The 20,986-nt window shown below is 41.6% G+C and overlaps 1 protein-coding gene across 1 annotated transcript in view; it reads right to left on the reverse strand.

Annotated features, from left to right (window-relative positions):
• Window positions 1-20,452, reverse strand: part of EDAR (ectodysplasin A receptor) — a 67,364-nt gene extending 46,912 nt beyond the window's left edge. Inside the window, exon 1 of the mRNA XM_037070712.1 lies at window positions 20,332-20,452. The gene's annotated coding sequence lies outside the window, so the exon portion shown is untranslated. The remainder of the gene's footprint in view (window positions 1-20,331) is intronic.
• Window positions 20,453-20,986: the final 534 nt, after the last annotated feature.

The raw sequence follows: 20,986 nt of genomic DNA on the forward strand, positions 1-20,986 counted from the left end.
TGTCTTGCAGTTCAGCACTGCATTTAGATTTTATCTATTTATTTATTTTTAGACAGAGGGGAAGGAAGGGATAGAGGGAGGGAGAGAAACATCAGTGTGTGGTTGCCTCTCACATGCCCCATACTGGGGACTTGGCCTGCACGCAACCCAGGCATGTATGTGTCCTGGTTGGGAATTGACTCAGCAACATTTTGATTCACAGGCCAGCACTTGATCCCCTGAGCCACACTAGCTAAGATACCATTTAGTGTCTTTTGAAAGACACTAAATGGATGAAGGTGAAATTTGAGCACCCAGCCCCACCATGGTGAAATCCTGCACACACTCCTTCTAGCAGTGAGCAAGCTGGGGTAGGTAGAGTGGGAAGCTGAGGGAGGCCTGACCTGCAGTCTTGCTAGGTGGGTAGTGTAGGGTGCAAACAAAGGCCAACAGGGAATTTAGAGTCCATGTTCCCTTGCACTCTGAGGGAACTCACTGACAACTTGGCCTTTCCTTTAGGCCTTTCCTTTAGGAGACAGGTTTCCACTGAGTCAGGCCAGAGGCTCTCCCAAGGCAAGCTGATGCTTGAAGGACTTCCAAGAACACAACATGGGGTTCTAACTTAATTGACTTCTAATTATAGCTGACCTTGGGAGGGATTCCTTATAAACATGGAGAAGGGCTGGCTGCAATGTCAACTAGGAGCACTCATTGCAAGGTTTTTTAAAAGATGTTCCCAGGCTAATGGAAGGAGACAGGAAAGAAAAACAAATAAATATGCAAAGCCAAACAAAAGTTTGTAGCTTGGATGCACTGTTATTATTATTACCAATTCTCCAAGAAGGCAAGTCAGGTCAGGGAAGGAAGCTGAGGGCGCCCTCTCTTTAGGATTTCATTTCTGAGATCTGATAGGCCTTCAAAGAATACAGCTATTCCTCTGGAAGGAGTCCAGTAAGCTGATGGGTCATCCCCTTCTCATTGTTTGGCTTTGTAAATCCCCAAACCCCTATGCAGGGCAGGGTAGGGTAGGGCAGTGCAGTGCAAGGTTGATGCCCACCAGCTGCAGAGATCAGAGTGGGAGGAGCTGAGCAGGTGCTCTGCATCCTGACATGAGTTCTGTGCCTTCCCTAACTGTGAAGGTATAGGGGAAATGGGTGTCGGGGGGATCAAAAACTCTCTTCCCATAATCTAATACACAAGGCTACTGCTAACTTTGTGGAATTGGCTGATTGGTTAATAGTCTAGTTCAGGGATCTGTGGCCAGCAGCATGGTCTGCATATGAATCCAGCCACCACCTGTAAACACAGTGCCATAGTACCTCTTATGGTTTTGTGACTGTGGCTGCTGTCATGTCAACATAGAAAGCCTATCACTAAGCTCTGACCACCCTGTCCTAGTTGACTGCTTCTCCTTCCTCCCACTGACTCTTTACTTCTCTGCTTTGTGGCCATTATTTTCTCAACACTATTTCCACCTAAAATAATGACACAACAATACAAAACAACAGCTTATGACTATTGGAACTCTGAGCTCTACCCGGGCATTGCCCCAACTTGATTCTCACTACTGTATGTGAGCTCTACATCAGGGTTAGTGGAGAATGGGTTTGAACTATAGGCCCATTTAGAGAGATATATGCTACTGGAATGACTGGTGTGTTTTGTTTCTGTGCTATCCTTTGATCTCAGCCAGGGAATCCCAGACCTGCTGTTAACCAAATAGGGAACAAAATTATATAGATTAAAAGCAAGAGTTGAGAACTTCTGGCCAAGATGGAGGCGTAGGTGGAAACACTGTGCCCCCTCCCACAACTAAATTTAAAGGCAGCGAAGTTTTAGAAACAAAAATGCAGCCAAAACAGTGAAAATTGAACTGTACGGATGTCTGACAACAATGAGCCACTCAGCCAGACCGGTAGCAGGGGCGGAGTCAGTGACAGAGTGGGTTAGGCTGGAAAGATCATTCGATCTGACCAACCCAGGAGTTGAGACGGAGGTGGTTGTTGGATCCCAGGCGTGGGGTGGTGACGGGAGGACCCAGTGAGGGTGCAAGGTGGCTGGCTGACTGCAGTCACACATTTGCACGCAGATAAACCAGGCGAAGGAGTGAACAGTGAGACATACTGCTAAGGCTAGGGCCCCAGTAACAGGAATTACAGCCTGAAAGCACCAACTGGAAAGACTGTCTTGGGGTTGAGGGGCTGGGAGAGGCTCCCAGGCTCACAGAGAGTTGGTTGGAGAAACCCACATGGTCCTGGAGAGTACATGGGCCCACACACCCAGGAGCCAGCACCAGAGGGGCCCAATTTGCTTGTGGGAAGCCACAGAGGGGACAGAAATCTGAGAGAGAGTGGAGTGGAGCAAAGCACCATTTTTTTCCCTCTCGACCCAGCCCCCACATACAGCGTCGCAACCCAGTGACTGGATCGCTCCGCCCTGGTGAACACCTAAGGCTCCGCCCTTCATACATAACAGGTGTGAACAGACCAAACATTATGACTCAAGAACAGCTCAAAACCCCAGAGCCTATAATTCTAAGTGACCAAGAAATAGCCAACCTTTCAGATGCACAGTTCAAAATACTGGTGATCAGGATGCTCACAAAACTGCTTGATTTTAGTCAAAAATTAGAGGAACATATGAAGGCTAAACTGATTGAAATGAAGGGAAATGCACAGGAAACCAATAGTGATGGAAAGGAAACTGGGATTCAGACCAAGGGAGTGGACCAGAAGGAAGAAAGAAACAACCAAACAGAAAAGAATGAAGAAACAAGAATTCAAAATAATGAGGAGAGGCTTAGGAACCTCCAGGACATCTTTAAACATTCCAACATCCTAATTATAGGGGTACCAGAAGGGGAAGAGAAACAGCCACGAGTGGAAAACTTACTTGAACAAATAATAAAGGAGAACTTCCCCAGTCTGGCAAAGGAAACAGACTTCCAGGAAATCCAGGAAGCTCAGAGAGTCCCAAAGAAGTTGGACCCAAGAAGGAACACATGAAGGCACATCATCATTACATTAGCCAGGATTAAAATGAAGGAGAGAATTCTAGAAGCAGCAAGAGATAAAGGGACAGTCACCTACAAAGGAGTTCCCATCAGACTGTCAGTGGATTTCTCAAAAGAGACCTTCCAGGCAAGAAGGGGCTGGAAAGAAGTATTCCAAGTCATGAAATCCAAAGACTTACAGCCAAGATTGCTCTATCCAGCAAAGCTTTCATTTAGAATGGAAGGGCATATAAAGTGCATCTCAGATGAGGTCAAATTCAAGGAGTTCATCATCACCAAGCCCTTATTATATAAAATGTTAAAGGAACTTATCTAAGAAGATAAAAAATATGAACAGTGAAAGGACAGCAAACTCACAGTTATTAACAACCACACCTAAAACAAAAGCAAACTAAGAGGACAGTTAGATCAGTAGTGGAAACATAGAAATGGAGATCACATGGAGGGTTAGCAACAGGGGAATGGGAGGAGGAGGTGGGGAGAAGGTACAGAGAATAAGCAGTATAGACAGTAGGTAGAAAATAGACAGGGGGGAGGGCAGGAATACTATGGGAAACACAGAATCTAAAGAACTTGTGACACATGGACATGAATGAAAGAGGGGGAATAGTGGGGGAGGGGTGTGCAGGGTGGAGGGGAGTGAAGGGGGGGAATGGGACAACTGTAATGGCATAATCAATAAAATATATTTAAAAAACACTAAAAAAAGCAAGAGCTGAATGAATGACATTTTGCTTGGGCAAGTTATGTCACACCTTTTGGTGGCTCAGTAAAATGAGCATAACAAGAATGCCCACCTCAGAAGAGAAAGGGAGACAGGAGGATTCCCCAACTAAAACCTGGCCTCTCCTCTGTTACCACCTTCTCAGTCCCAGTCTAGCATGAGGTTTTCCTGCAACAACATTCTGTAATGGCAAGTCTTTGGCCAACACCAGGCAGTCTGATCTCTGAATATTGGGCTGGGAATGGTGCTCTGGGAACAGCCATTGGTGTTGGGTTCCAAGTCCTCTGGTGCTTTCAGTGGTACTGTAGACACCATGCAGATTTGCCTGAGCTAAGCACTACCAAGGCCCTGTCCTCCTGCCACCCCCTTTCCTCTACCCTCTGCAACCCTTTCTAACTCTAGAACTGGGAAAGAAACGCAAAACAAAGTTTTCTTCCAAATGTGTAAGGCTTCTGCATTTCCTAACATGTAAAGCTTCTCTCACAAGCCATGGGAAGCAAGAATCAATCAGGAACAAGTTGAAAAAATACTCGGGTCTAAAATATGAAGTTGGGCATACCATCAAGAAATCTTGATCAGCCTCAGGTCAACAGCACAGATAAGTATATGACAAAACTTGCTCTGAGGTAAGATGGGCACTGGGCACAAAAAAAGACTTGTGGTAGTTCACGGGGGTGTCCATCTTGTGGTTTGTTAACTTTAGAGGCCTGGAATTGGGCTATAGCAACTGCAGTGTTTTGCTTACATTTGTTAAAAAATATGAAGCATCTCCAGTCTAGCCCACTTCTGGGCTGGCATGGAGCTCACAAGAAGGAGGCCCAGATCTGAGTGGTTGGAAACTGAGGGGAGCCAGATGGTCACCTACAGTTTGGGGGCTGGATGTATAAGGTGGTCAGGTGTGTGGGACAGCGGGGTGTGGGCCATACTGGAGGGCTAAGCATAAGGCCAGACAAAGCTGAGAGATTGCAATGAGTCTTGTGCAAAAGCTGCATGTAGGAGCAAAGAGGGGCAGGGACAAGTTTCTACTGCAGTGAAAGAAGAGGAGACACACAGAGGAAATAAATATCACAATGTGACTCAACACACATGTATTGCCAAAATAATCAAAATAAAACTTAAATGAAACAACATTTATACTTACTGCATGAAATGTACTATGGCCTATTCTGTTCTTTTATTTTTATTCCATTAAAAATGGTGGTAGTTGCAGCACATGAAATTGATATCATGACTCATTATTGGGACATGATTTGTAATCTGAAAACCACTGCACAGGGAAGAAAGTATGTGGAAACCTATTAGGAGGTGATAGTGTCAGGGATGACAGAGCACAGAAGTTGGCTCAAGTCTCCATAAGGCTGTTGGATACATCTGAGGCTGCTATTGAACAGAAAACAGAGACAGGTAGGTGGTGTTGGAGACAGTGGACATACTCAGGGGCATGGAGAATCTCCAAGAGAAGGTAGCCTGTACAAGTTGAGCTTGGGAGAAAGATGTGTATAAGGGAGAGACCTGGCTGTCATAGTACCCAGGCGACTTAGGTTCTAATGAGTTGCCTGTGAAGCCACAGGACCTATCCCTTCCTCTCATTCTGGATAAAGACCCACTCATTTATGAAACAGAGGCCTTGGTCTAGGCCTAAGGAGGGGAAGAGAGAAACAGGGGTGTCCCAGTACTCATGCACTTTATTTTCTCCTTACAGTAGCACACCAGGTTGTCTGACACTGGATCACAGGCTCTGAGCAGAGCCTTTCCATAACTCATGAGAAAACCAGGATTTAAGCTGATGGAAGCACATCCTTCTGGGCTCATGAGAAGGAAATTGGTGGCCAAAAGATACCACATTTGGCAAAATAATAACAAATACTTGAAATTTTTCTGTAAGTTTAACACTATTTCAAGGTAAAAAAGTAAAAAAATGGTACCATACTTTAACATCCAGCTAAATTGTATCTAAAACAACTAACCAAGGGGTAAAGAAAAGACTTGCTTATTTGGAAGTAAGCTGGTCCTCCACAGCTCATCTAGAGAAGAGAGAAAGTGAGGCTGCTGCTTTCAGTTCTATGCAAAGTATGGTGTGAGTAGAGGGGCCATGGGAACTTGCAGGGCTACAGCACCCCCAACACCACCCCAGAAGCTCTTAGAGGCACATGTATTCCAGACCCATACCCCAGCCCCCATCACTGCACCTCTGGCATTGAGTCCCAGATATGGAAAGCAGGCCATGGACTCCACAGACATGCTGTGCTGAACTGTTTCCTAGGGTCTTGCCAAAAGCACACCAGTGGTCCGTTTTTCCCTGAGCCCATGGCCTCATTCCCTAATCTCCTCAGCTTCATTTTTCAGCTGTGCCAGTGCCCATCCTTCTCCTCACTTACATTTCTTGCTGGATCAGTACTTCCCAGGCACTTTAGCCTGTGTTAATTAATTGAATCTTCACCACTGTAGGCACTCCTAAAACTTATGTAAATGAATGAGCCCTAGGTCACCTGGGATGTAGACACAGCTTTTTATTCAAAGGGTAGGAAAAGGTAGGCAGGGACTGTGGAGTCCCTTGGGGGTGGATTTCAGGAGGTTTTCTTAATTGGTGGTCCCACAACTCTCTCCAGGGGTAGTGTGCATTCTTTTCTATAAAAACAGGATAATGCAGCCCCTCCCCAATTGAGTAATTGCTGTGACTGCAGTGTGACAGGGCTTGGTAGACTTGAAAACAGTCTAATAGTAACAAGTGAAAGTATTCCTAGCAAACAAGTCACAGTGGCTATCATATAGCAACAACTTGGATTGTGGGAGAGGGTTGACTTTCTTAGCTAAGATAACTGGGAGTCACTGCCATCTTCATGAGCCGCTTAGAAAGAACAATAAGGCTCTTCTTTAAGAGCATGTGACAGTTTTCAACATACTTTGTTTTGCATGGGTTCCTAGGAAGGTCAGTTAGATAGTGAGACTGCCACATTCCATGAAGCAGCTCAGGACAGTCACATGGCTTCTTTCCCAAACAGAGTGTGTCAGCTTTGGGCATGAATCCTGTTGCTGGCACCCAGACTTAACCACAGCCCATAGCAGCCTCCAGGAGATGACCTCGTGCCTTGCTGAAGATCTTCTCGGAAGCTCTGTGTGATATTTCTAATCCATAGAGAAGACCTCAGGAAGAGTAGAGGGATCTTGAGTATAGGTGTGTGAGAATTATGAGCAGTACCCTTGCCTTGGGGACTAGATATAATGCATGTGATGTGAGAGGAACCACTGTCAAGTGGAAGTAAGAGGCTATTGCTTGCTCTGTCCTTTGTAGCTACTGCTGAGCCTGTGACTTCAGAAGAAGTGAGAGTAGAAAGGGGGTCAAATGGCTTTCCTTTCACACCAGCCAAGTGGACTTGACCTTTTCTTTCCAAGTCTAGAGTTGGGCTGGATATTTAAACAAGGCTAAAATAAAGGTAAAATCAAAGAACATGAGCTATGCAGCCTTGCTGCCCTAAGTGGGGTCTGGGATCCAGCAGCCTCAGTATCATGTGGGAGCTTGTGAAAAATGCTAACTCTCAGTCCCTTCTGACCTGCTCCATCAGACTCTGCATTCTAATCAGGTCCCTTGGTGCTCTGTGAACACAGGAAAGTTTGTAAATTTTGAGCTAGACAATCTCCTTATAGCATCTCACTTGCAGACCTGGTTAACCCCTCCTTGCAGACCCATGCAGGGATTTTTTCCCCTGGGTCTCTCCCTGCTTACATTCTGACCTTACCGAAGGAACCAATGATGGCTTTAGCATCACCCCTTAGAGAACTGTGCACTAGACACTGTGATCCCTTTGCTGTTGTCTGTTGGTTGATTCATTAAGCAGTTTGCAGAGATGCTACTGTCCTATAAGTAGTCCTATAAGAGTCCTATAGGCTCTGGGAACAGTGACAGACAGACAAGGTCCCTGTCCTATTAGACCTTTAGATAACATTGAACACACAATTATACAAAGTTTAGGCCACTTCCTGCATTTTTAAGGCCCAGTCCTTTGGGTCGGTCTAGTTTCCTTGTGGGTAGCTTGCCTTCTGGGATGGCTTCCATTCTCTGAGGGGTGGTTGTGCCTTGGTAGACATTTGTAATCATGGCTCCCTCTAGACCTCAGACATGAACAACAGCAGCAACAAGGTCATGCTCTGTGCTCATTATCACCTTGGGAATTTGGAGGGTCACTACATGGGGTTCAGGTGGCTTCATGTTCTTTGGTCCAGCTGGGCCATCCCTTGGCTCCATCTGATCACTCTTGAATGAGGAAATGCTGCCTTTCCCCTAAAGTGGCTTCTTTCTGGGAAGGCAACTTTAAACTACAGAGCCATTCATACCTTAGGTACTGGCCATCCCCAATCTGCAGGAAGGGGTTGAGGCAAGGAGACTGTGGGAAGCCTTTGTAGAAATGAGGCCTTCAGAGTCACCTTTTTACGTGTATAGGTAGAGGTCTCTCTGACTTCGGCTACTTCCCTCTTCCAGGTTGCTCTGCTGCCAAAGGGTGCTCTGTGGTGCTGCCAGTCGACAGTGCTCCCTCCTCCTTATCTGGTTGCAGTGACTAGGGACATAGGCCCCACCAGCCCCCTGGGAAGCATAGTGCTAGTTTTTGGGTGGCCCATGTCACACAACAGGAGAGGTCTGTGGCTGACAGTCCATGGATTTCAGCACAAGCTCTTTGTGCAAGGAGGTGAGGCTTTGGTAGCTGTCTGTGTTCTAGAGAGGCAGCCATATAGCTGGCTCCTAGCTCCCTGCTGTGGGGTGGCTCAAGGTATGGCTCCTCCACCAAAGAACAGGTGGCTGCTTGGCCAGAAGCCACGAGTGAGGAAAAGAGCCTGTGTGTGGAGTCCCAACCTCCTCAAGGACCCTTGTTAATCACCCCCGTAGCACTTTCACATACTGCTGGGGCTACCTCCCTGCCGCCACTGTTCCCTCATTTACCCTATAAGTAAAGTAGCACCAAAGCTGAGGGTGCACTGCAGCCACTTTCACACTAATCTGCAGCCAAGGGTAGTTCACTGTACTGTAACGTGAGTAATAAACAGCATGCCAACATCTGCTGGTCCTCTGGGTGGTTTTATTAGAATGTCATGAACACGTAAGTAGCTCCCTGGTGTGGTGCTCCTGTGTTACAATTAGTGTCATGAACAAAACATTCCAGAAAATACCCCTGCTGAGTTTACTGTGTATGACAACATGTCAGGTAGGGGAGCCCCAGGGGGAATCCCAGGAATAGAGGGGGTAATCCTGAGAATAGCAGAGGTAATCCCGGGGTGGTGCACCAGTATTGAAAGGATGCCTTCAATGCTTCTGCTGGCCTTGTAGAACTTTCAAAGGGGTCAGAGGACCTATGCAGGGAAAAGGAATATGCTGCCAAAATGAAAGTAAGGCAGTTAGAAGGCGAGTTCAAATTAGAAAGAAAAAGAAAAATATTCTAAGGCTAGTCCCACTCACTTCTTGAAATGTTGCCATTGTTTTAAATTTTGTTCTTGTTTCTATTTTGAAAGGAGTGGCTTACATTGCATTTTAGATTAATTAGAATTGTGTTGCTAATGGTCTAGTTAAGTGGGGTAAGATCTTTAATGTGCAAGCTCTTATATTATTAAATCATAAGGATTCTACTAAGAAAAGATTAAAAAATGATGGTTTAAAGAGTGGAAAAGATCTCACTCCTCTCTCAGACAGTAAAACTCTGGAAGAAAAGAAATAAAATGTCTTTTAAACTCTGAATTCCCTTCCTGGAGGCCCAGGAGCTGCAGTCTGGGAATAAGGCCAGGGCAGGTATTTCCCCCAAATCTTCGCCAGCCTCTGCAAAAGTTGTCAAGGTCACTGGATATATTTTGAGCACACTAAAGGAATGTAGTATCACCAAGTATAAAAATGCGAGTATATTTGCAAAGGGGAAAAAAGTTTCTGAAGGTTATGAAACATATTCATGAATTATCTAAAAATACTGATTACTTTTAATTGTTAAAAACTAAAAATTCTAATTAAGTTAGGAAAGAATATGGCTTTGGTAATAAAATGTATAAATTATGACAATATATTATGAAGGAAATAGAATTAAAAGTTAATTATTCTAGTTTCTGGTTGCATTAGAAGGGCAGACTATAATATAACCAAAGACACTGAAATAGAGAACAGGCTGACAGTGACCAGAGGGGAGAGGGGAGGGAATTTCAGGGGAAATAAGGGAGGGATTTAGAGGAACCTATATAAAGGATACATGGACAACAACTGAGAAGGGTGGAAATGGGAGGGAGGGGGGAGGATGGGGGGTGGGACGGGATGGGAGTAATAGACAGAAAACTGTACTTGAAAAATAATTAAATAAAAAAATTGAAAAAAAAAAAGAAGGGCAGACTAAAAGATACTAGGAAAATTGCAGAGGGTCTGTGCAACTTGAAGGATTGTACAGAGGGAAGAAGCAAAAAGACAAGCAAGTGAGAAAATCTCGTGCTTTCTCTGCCAAAAATTAGTAATTGAAATTATGTATGTAGTCCTTATGTGCTCAGTCTTTATCTATATGGCTTTTGTGTGACATGCGTTTGACTATGTATTACATGTGATGGCATAACTAGGTTGTAATATTTTATCAGCCTAAAGAAAGTAAACTAATATAATTTAAGCAGGATCTTGTGCTCTGGACAAATTATTTGATGTTCAAATCAGTTTTAAGTTTAATTAGTATCTTTTGAAGTTATTACCATAAAAATGTGTTATTAGAAAGTTTATGTTATACTCATTTGGTTAAGATTTTTTGACACCCTTCCAAAAGTTCAAAGTTTAAGAGACTTTTTAACTGAGAAATGACTTTGAATTATTCCAATGGGCCTCTGGAGTACCTCAATGATTTGTTCTTGTTGAAAAAGAGAAGTTTTTGAACTAATTGGGCCTATTTAATATGCTTAAAGTCCATGTGAAGCTTTGTCAAGTAAAGAAATAATAAGTATGTTCTATTTGTATACACATATTTTTATTACTAAAGTTCTAGAGATTATGTATCAATATACTTATATTTGTAATCTTAGCTATCTTTTTGAAATTTATGCATTTATATATTTTAAAGATTTTATTTCTTTTCTTTTGATTTAATCTTTATCGTATTTTTTCCATTACAATTTAGATCCCTTATATATCCTTCCACCCAGCAATCACCACACTGTTGCCCATGTCCATGAGTCCTTTTTCTTTTTGCTCCATCTTTCCACCCCCTAGTCTCACCTGCAACAACCTAGCTGTCATCTTGCTCTCCATCTGTGAGTTTGTGCCTATTTTCCTTGTAGGCTCAGTTTGTTCATTAAATTCCACATATGAGTGAAATTATATGGTATTTCTTTTTCTGACTGACTAATTTCACTTAGGATAATGTTCTCTAGGTCCATCCATACTGTTGCAAAGGCTAAAATTTTCTTCTTTTATACAGTCAAGTAGCATTCCATTGTGTAAATGTCCCATAGTTGTTTTATTCATTCATCTACTGATTGATACTTGGGTTGCTTCCATTTCTTGGCAATTGTAGATAATGCTGCAATGAACCCAGGGGTGCTTATGTTCTTTCAAATTAATGTTTTGTGTTCCTTCAGATATATTCCCAGAAGTGGGATAGCTGGGTTGAAATGCAGATCAATTTTTATTTTTTGAGGTATCTCCATACCGCTTTCTACGTTGCAATAATTTGCATTCCAACCAACAGTGCAAAGGGGTTCGCCTTTCTCCACATCCTCACCAGCACTTGTTGTTTGTTGATTTATTGATGATAACCATTCTTAAAGGTGTGAGATATCTCATTGTGATTTTAATTTGCATTTTCTGATGATTAGTGATGCTTAGCATATTTTCATGTCTATTGGCTATCTGTCCTCTTTGGAGAAGTGTCTTTTCAGGTCCTTTGACCATTTTTTAAATTGAGTTTTTTGGTTTTTTGGTGTTGAGTTTTGTAAATTCTTTATAAATTTTAGATAGTAACCCATTATCAGATGTATTGCCAAGTATTCTGCCATTCTTCGTGCTGTATTTTTATTTTCTTTGCTGCACAAAAACTTTTTAGTTTGATGAAGTACCATTTATTTTTCTTTTGTTTCCTTTGCCTGGAGAGATATATCCAATAAAATGTTGCTATGAACAATGTCCAAGATTTTGCTGCCTATGTTTTCTTCTAGGATTTTTATGGTTTGAGGTCTAACATTAAGTCCTTAATCTATTTTGAATGTATTCTTTTAAATAGTGTAAGAAGGTGCTCTAGTTTCATTTGTCTGTATGAATTTGTCCAGTTTTCCAGCAGTGCTTATTGAATAAACTTTCTTTAGTCCATTGTATGGGCTTGCTTCTGTCAAATATTAATTGATTATAAAGGTGTGCATTTATTTCTGGGCTCTCTATTGTGTTCCATTGACCTATGTGACTGTTTTTATGCCCATACTAGGCTACTTTGATTATTATGGCCTTATAGTATAGCTTCATATTAGGTAGTGCAATTACTCCAACTTTGTTCTTCATTTTCAGAATCACTGTTGCTCTACAGGGCCTTTTGTGGTTCAAAGTTCTGAAATATCTGTGGTTGTTCTGTGTGTCATTGGAATCTTAATAAGAGCTGTGTTGAATCTATAGATTGCTTTGAGTAATACTGACATTTTAATGATGTTAATTCATCCTATCCATGAACATGGTATGTGCTTCCACTTATTTGTATCTTCTTCAATTTTTTTCTTCAGTGTCTTATAATTTTCCAAGTACAGGTCTTTTACGTACTTGGTTAGGTTTGTTCCTAGGTATTTTATTCTTTTGGTGAAAATTGTGAATGAGATTGTATTCTTAATTTCCCTTTCTGTTAACTTACTAATAGAAAGGCATATAAAATGCAACTTACTTCTGGATATTAATTTTCTATCCTGCTACTTTGCTGAATTCATCTATCAGTTCTAGTAGTTTCTTGGTGGAATCTTTAGGGTTCTGTATGTACAGTATTATGTCATCTGAAAATAATGACAGTTTAACCTCTCCTTTCCAATTTGGATGACTTTTATTTCTGATTGCTGTGGCTAGGATTTCCAGCACTTTGTTAAATAAGAGAGGTAAAAGTGGACATCCTTGATCTTAAGGGGAATGCTTGTAGTTTTTGCCCATTGAGTATAATGCTGACAGTGGCTTTGTCATATATGGCCTTTATGAAGTTTAGGTATATTGCCTCTAATCTCACTTCACTGAGCGTTTTTTAAAAATCATAAATGGGTGCTGGATTCATTCAAATGCTTTTTCTGCATGCAATCATGTGTTTTTTATCATTCATTTCATTTACGTGGAGAAGCACATTTATTGATTTGTGAATGTTGTACCAAAGTTGCATTCACAGAATAAATCCTACTTCATCATGGTATATGACCTTTCTGGTGCACCCAGAAAGGGTGCTGAATTCGGTTTGCTAATATTTTGTTGGGGATTTTAGTGTCTAGGTTTATCAGGGATATTGGCACATAATTTTTTCAGTAGAGTCTTTATCTGGTTTTAGAATTAGAATAATGCTGGCCTTATAAAAATGAGCAGTGGAGCCTCACTCCTCTTGAATTTTTTGAAGAAGTTTGAGAAGGAGAGGAGTTAGTTGTTTTTGGAATGTTTGGTAAAATTTAACTGTGAAGCCATCCAGTCCAGGGCTTTTGATTTTGAGGAGTTTATTGATTACTGCTTCAATTTCACTAGGTATAATCTGTCTATTCTCATTCTCTTGATATTTCCTGATTTAGTTTTGGAAGATTGTATGTTTCTAGGAGTTTATCCATTTTGCCCAGGTTGTCTGGTTAGTTGGCATATAGTTTTTCATAATATTTTCTTACAATCCTTTGTATTTCTTTGGTGTCAGTTGTTCTGTCTGTTCTTTCATTTCTAATTTTATTTATTTGGGTCATCTTCTTTTTAATGAATTTGGTTAAAGGTTTGCCAACTTTGTCTATTTTTTTCAAAGAACCAGCTCTTGGATACATTGATTTTTTTTGAAAGGCTTTATTTATTTATTTTTAGACAGAGGGGAAGGAAGGGAGAAAGAGAGGGACAGAAACATCAACATGTGGTTGCCTCTTGCACACCCCCTACTGGGGACCTGGTCCACAACCCAGGCATGTGTCCTGACTGGGTATTGAACTGGTAACCCTTTGGATCACAGGCCAGCACTCAATCCATTGAGCCACACCAGCCTTTGTTGATCTTTGTATTTAATTGTTTAGACTTTATTTCATTTATTTCTGCTTTGATCTTTATTATTTCCACCCTACTACTCACTTTGCTTTGTTCAATGTTCTTTTTCTAGTTTCTTTAAATGTAAAGTTAGATTGTTTATTCGAGCTTTTTCTTGTTTTTTTTTTTTTGAGATACCTGTAAGGCTATGCCTTTCTCTTTTAGTATTGCTTTCCAAGTGTCCCACAGGTTTTTGACTGTTGTGTCATTATTTTCATTTGTTTCAAAGCATCTTTTAATTTCTTCCTTGATCTCATTGTTGATCCATTCATTGTTGAATGACATGTTATTTAGCTTCCATGTGTTTGTGTGTTTTTCAGTGTGCTTGTGATTGATTTCTAATTTCATAGCATTGTGGTCAGAGATGATGCTTGATATGATTTCCATCTTCTTAACTTTATTGAGGGTTGTTTTGTGTCCTAACATATGGTGTACCCTAGCAAACATTCCATGTGAACTTGTAAAGTATGTATATTCTGCTTCATTAGGGTGAAATGCTTGAAGATATCAATTAAACCCATTTTGTCTAGTGTTTTGTTTAAGGTTGTTGTCTCCTCTTTGATTTTATGTCTGGAAGAGCTATCCATTGAAGTCAATGGAGTGTTAAAATCTTCAACTATGACTGTATTTCTTTTGATTTCTCCATATGTGTCCATCATGATTTTCTTCACATATTTAGGTGCTCCTATGCTACAGGCATAAATGTTTACCAGGGTTATATCCTCTTATTGGATTATTCTGTTTATCATTATGTAATGTTCATCTTTGTCTATTACTATAACCTTGGTTTTAAAGTCTATTTTGTCAGACATAAGTACTGCTACCCCAGCCTATTTTCCCTTTCTATTTGTATGAAATATCTTTTTCTATTCCTTTACATTTAGTCTGTGTGTATCTTTTGATCTGAGATGGGTCTCTTGGAGGCAGCATATATATGTTTTTTTTTTCTTACCCTTTCAGCCACCCTATGTCTTTTGGTTGGAGTTTTTAAGCCATTTACATTTAGGGTGATTTTTGATACATATATATTAGTTCCATTTTATCGTTAGACTATTTTCCTCTGTTTTCTTCTCCTCTTCTACCTCCTCTTTCTTCTTCTCCTTCTTCTTCTCCTTCCTTCAAGCAAGAACTTAACATTTGCTGCAGTGCTGGTCAGGTGTTAATAAACTTCTTTAGCCTTTTCTTCTCTGAGAAGCTTCTTATTTCTTCTTTGATGTTAAATGATAGTCTTGCTGGGTATGATAGCCTTGGTTTTAAGTCCTTGCTTTTCATCACCTTGAATATTTCACGCTACTCCCTTGTGACCTGAAATGTTTCTGTTAAGTAATTCGATAACAGTCTACTTGGTGCTACCATGTATGTTAACTACCTGCCTTTCTTTGCACCTTTTAGAATTCTCTCCCTGTCTTTAAGCCTTGACATTTTAATTATGATGTATCTTGGTATAGGCCTCTTTGGATTCAACTTGTTTGGGACTCTCTGAGCTTCCTGGATGTGTGTCTTTTTCTTTCACTAGATTAGGGAAGTTTTTGGTCATAATTTTTTCAAATAGTTCTCAATCCCTTGCTGCTCTCTTCTCCTTCTGGTATTCACATGATGTGGATATTGTGATGTTTCATGTTGTCCAGAATGTTTCTTAAGCTCTCCTCATTATATAGTTTTTTACTTCTTTTTTCTTTTTGCTGCTCTGTTGGATGTTTTTTTTCCTACCTTGTCTTTCAAAGCCGATCCTCTGATTCATGAAACCTACTGTGTATTCCTTCCAGTGTATTATTTATTTCAGATATTGCATTCTTTATTTCCAACTAATCCTTTTATGGTTTCTATGTCTTTTTAAAGAAGATTTTGTTTATTTATTTTTAGAGAGAGGGGAAGGAAGAGAAACATCAATGTACGGTTGCCTCTTGTGTGACCACCACTGGGGACTTGGGCTGTGACCCAGGCATTTTCCCTGACTGAGAATCGAATCAACAACCCTTTAGTTCACAGGCCAGCACTCAATCCACTAAGTCACACCAGCCAGGGCTGGTTTCTATGTCTTTTTTCATATTGTTGAGTATCCGTATATTCATTACTCTAAACTCCCTGTCTCATAAGTTGCTTGCCTCCATTTCATTTAGCTCTTCTGAAGAATTCTCTTCTTCTTTCATTTGGGGTCTGTTTCTTTGTCTTTCCATTTTGGCTGCTTCTTTGTAATTTGTTTCTATGTATTAGGTAGATTTGCAAAGACTCTGGTGTAGGCCTTTGCCAGACTCTGCTTGTGACTGGCCCTGGTTAACCTGTTTGGATCTATCAGTAATCCTCAGCACGTGGCTTCCTCTGCTAGGCTTGTTTTGTGCAGAAAAAACAGGCTATGCACCAAGGCTGGATTTCATCAGTACTGGTCTTTGGTGAGCATCAGCTGAAGTCTCATAGACCTACCAGGGATCCACCTTAGTACTTAAACTAGCCAATTATATAGCCTCAAGCTGTGATCAGCAGCCTGCCTTAAACTCCACAGGGTGGGGCTGAGTAATTCTTGCGGGCAAGGGTATTGCTTCCCTTCAGGCTGCTGCTGTTATGGTAGAATGAGTGGCCAGATGAGAAATAAAGGCAAGGAGGAGGAGAGATACAGGCCCCACCCACTGGCTCAGGACTCCTTGAAATCCTGTGTATCTTTTCCATCATCTAGGAAAGAAAACCTTTGAAACCTTGCTTTCATTCCAAGACCTGAAAGGCCCAAAGGGCCTATAGTGCCTAAAGGAAGAAGCCCACTAATATCTTGGAGTATTCACGCCTCATCCTAGAAAGCTAGTACCCCCTTTACCTGCCAATAAATATGTGACTTCTTCATCCTCTCCCATCCTGCCAACTACATAAGTCCTCAGAACAAAGGCTCTTGCACTCTTGCTCTTGCACTTGCCACCCCAGCATTTGGCTATCCTTGCTTTTGTTGCTCTTACCCTGCTTTGCCCTGAACCTATGCCTTTCACCCCCACCTTAGCTAGGCCTGTTTTCTTCCATGAGAATGGATCACCAATAAACCCTGCTTGCACACTAATAGACTTGCTGGTGTGTAATTCTTTACTGCATTGGTGAAAAGAACTGAGTTTCTTCTGTAACAATGCCATGGAGAAGAAAGCTCTGCCTGAGGAATATGGCTCTTTGCAGTATGGGGAATAATTCAGCACAGGGATCCTGGTCACTGTTCCTTCAGTTCTTTCCACAGAGCCACCAGTCTCAGACTTTCCTCATTTATCTCTAGTCCACTCTGTCCTTCCTCTGCTGGAGCCCAGAATAAGTGGCTACAAATGAAGTTTTGTATGTTGGCCTTTTAAGAGGCTCACTGAGTGTCCAGGCATCTCTCCCTGGTAGACAGAAACCCGAGTGCTTTTCACTGCTGAATGTTATCTGGGTGCTTTCCCAAGTCTGGTGCCGTAGGCTGGGGAGCCCACCTTGGGGTTAGACCCCACACTTCTCAGGGGAAATGCCCTACCTGCTGAAATATCCCTCTTGAACTTCAACTGCCTCCCATGGGAGCACAGCCAGCCCTCTTGCACCTCCTCTGCACTCCCTACAAGTCTCATTGTGGTGAAGTTGTTTCTTCTGTCCATCCATGGTTATAAGGCTTTTTTTCCAGCTAGCATTCAGTTGGTTGTTCAGGATGATTTCTCTACAATTTAATTGTAATTTCAGATTGGTCTTGAAAGGAGGTTAGCACAGTTTCCACTTATTCCTCTGCCATCTTGGATCTCCTTATTTATTCCTAGTTGTTATCTTAAAATGTTACAGGAAAGCAAATTTGTTTGTCAATTGCATTATTATCCAATCTGTAACCATGTCATTTGAAGTTTTGTCATTTATAAACAGTCGTTGTTTAACTCTTATGCATTTGCAAACTTATATTATATCTTTGATGAGTTTCACGGAGAGGACTCTAACTTGTTTTGAATTACATGTTTCTGAGAATGAATTTCAGAACTGAGCTAAGACTATGGAAGCTCTGTGAAATACTGGGTTTATAGAGCTACCTGAAGATGATCAAGATGGACAAAAGTTGATTATGGGACACAATAAACTGAAAGCAATTGTAACTTTTATATTTTTTGTTGAAAAATATTGTTGCCCTGGCTGGTGTAGCTCAATGGATTGAGCGTGGGCCTGCGAACCGGACGATCGCAGTTCGGTTCCCAGTCAGGGCACATGCCTGGTTTGCAGGCCAGTTCCCCGCAGGGGCCAGTTCCCAGCAGGGGATGCACTAGAAGCAACCATACATTGATGTTTCTCTTCCTCTCTCCTTCCCTTCCCCTCTAAAGATAAATAAAGTAAAAAAAAAGAAACAAACTATAAAAAAAAGAAAAATATTGCTAATTTTTAAGCAATTGTTTTCCAGATATGAGAGGACTTTCTGTTTCTTAAAGCAATTGGGAAAAGTTTACTTTCATAAGCAATATTAAGGCATTTGATTTTATGTCCCTGCTTAACCCTTCTGTAATTTGGAAACTCTTAATGAGTGCATATTATTCCTTTCGTGGCAATATTTTTGTTGCAAAAACCCAATGAAAATGTGATTGCTTCATACCAGATAACATAGAGCCAGTTTCCAGTTGTGGTTTGTTAACTAAGTCTTTGTCTGGAATATCATGATTTAGTTATGCATGAACTCTGTATGCCACCAAAAAACCTAAAGGATTGTGATTAAATTTCAAAGCTATAAAAGCCCATTTCAGAAATGTCCTGGAATCTTGCTTGGTCATATAGTTTATGGCAGTCTTTCCAGCTAAGGAATGAAGGTTGCTTTCCTAAAAGATGGCAAGACCTCAAGATATTCTCAAGAATTTGAGGGACTCACTCAAATCTGTAGGTACTACAGACAAAGCCTGATGGCAGCTGTGTGGTTTGGTTTCCCAGCCCTGAGTAGCTAATTAAAGCTCAACCTAGGAACTCCTTGTAATGTTCCAGAAAAGTAGATTAAGAAAGCCTACATGATCAACTGTCATTCCCGTTGTGTTTATGCAAATAATTAGGCCAAAGTAAACCTGGAGTTAATGCAATAGATGAATTGGTTTTGATTTGTTTCTCTAATAAAAGAGGGTGATTTTAGGGGGAAATTTGTATTTCAATAGACTCTATAAAGCAGTTATGAATTAGACTTTAATTCAGTGAATCATCTGTAAAATTTTATTTCTCAACTATGAATGAGACTGATGCAATGTGAACCACACAGAATTTACCTGAGCACCCAATGATATCACCAGAAACATTTAAACTACAAATAAAAACAATCTATAAGATTGTCACTGCTTAATTTCATCCCAGCAAAAGTCTTGCATTTGGAAGTCTTCTCATCTGACATTCCTGTAGACTCAAAAACTGCTTTGTTGTGTTCTTTAACATTTGTGTTCTTTCTGTTTTCATAGAATGTATACTATGGCCTTATTTACATGGCTTCTCTGTCAAATTCTCGTTTTCTTTTTGGTCGGATTCTGTGGAAGGAACACCTCCCTTCAATGGGTGGGAATGCTGGTTGCCCTGAACAAAGTTCCTGACTGTGGCCTTTGTGGGACTTCCCTAGTGGTCCACCTCACCAACCAGACCAAATGGAATTGACTGCAAACTGAAACAACTCTGATCCCCTCTACAATCACACCTGTGCCTCAGTGTTTGCATTTGTACAAGAACAAATAAACTAGACCAAACAGTGGCTTAGCTACACAGTTTGGGATGGCTTGGGGTGGTTGGCAGCCCTGCAGTTAGATCTGTAGCAGCTGGTGCCACTGTGCATTATATGTCACAGTGGAACCACCAATAAAACTGCCTGGGTAATGGGCTGGACCCTCAGAGACCTCTGCTAACATATCACCATCATGACAGGAGAAGACACCTAGGGGAAAGAGAATGTTTCACTCCAAATGGGGGCTTACCTTGTTCTGTGGGGAATCTTCTCAGCTTTCAGACACTTTGGGTGGTTCTACCTGCCCTAAACTGAAGTGGATTCTATACCTGGGGGAATTCCTAAATCCTGAGTTGAGTGATAGACACTTTCCCAGGTACCCCCCAGAACTTGGACTACTTTTGGGCTCACCAAGTCAGATAAGTGGACTGGCGGTTCTGCTCTTTTGCCAAATTCGTACCCTCAGCTGGAACAATTCTCATGCACACCATCATAACCACTTTAGCAAATCATACTGTGTTAGCTTTTAACCACACTAGAAATGCTACATCCCTAGTCTCTGAGGAAGTTTTACAAATGAGAAAAGTTGTTTTTGCAGAACCACATGACCTTAGACCTCTTAAGGGTGGCCCAGGGAGGAACCTGTGCCATCTTACTTGATTAACATTGTGTGTACATCCCTGATAACTCCCATAAAATGTCTCAGGCCCTGGCTGCATTAGGTAATTAGATCACACACAGACCTTGGTTTTGGCCTTGGACCCCTTCACTTCCTGGTAGAATTCTTTGGGAAGCAGGTGCCATCATGTCCCCTTTGGCCTTGTTGGCCTCTGCCTTCTTCTTCTCTTCTTAGGGTGTAGCCTATACTGCATTTGTGGCATATGGATGCACCAATGTTCTCACCACTCAGGGACTCCCTTCAAGAAGACCTGATAAAAAAGATTGTGAGGTGGAGGAACAATGTCAAGGTGGAGTGTGGGGTAGCTCAAGACATGCCCCCCACCGCACCTCAGAGAACAGATGGCTGCCTGGCCAGTAGCCCTAAGGAGTGAGGAAAACAGCTTGTATCTTTAGTCCTAGCCTTCTCAAGGGTCCTGTATTTATTACAACCCTGTAGCATTTTCCCATGCTGCCAGGGCTCCTTCCCTGCTGCCATTGCTCCTTCCTTTACCTTATAAGTAGCACCAAGCCTGGGGGTGGGTACAGTTGCTTTCACACTGATCTGCTGCCACCAGTGCACTCCCCCATAATATGTATAATAAGGCTTCCTGGCTCTAATCCGCTTAAACTCAAAAACCTATGATGGGGAAGGTGGTGCAGCACTTTGCTGGCAAGAGCGGGATCTGGGGTCATCAGGCATAAGAAAGAATATGTAAAATCCTGTGAAACCTGCTTTGT

This window comes from Sturnira hondurensis, unplaced genomic scaffold (genome assembly GCF_014824575.4).
Source record: "Sturnira hondurensis isolate 20B ecotype Veracruz unplaced genomic scaffold, ASM1482457v3 Scaffold0001304, whole genome shotgun sequence".
NCBI lineage: Eukaryota > Metazoa > Chordata > Mammalia > Chiroptera > Phyllostomidae > Sturnira > Sturnira hondurensis.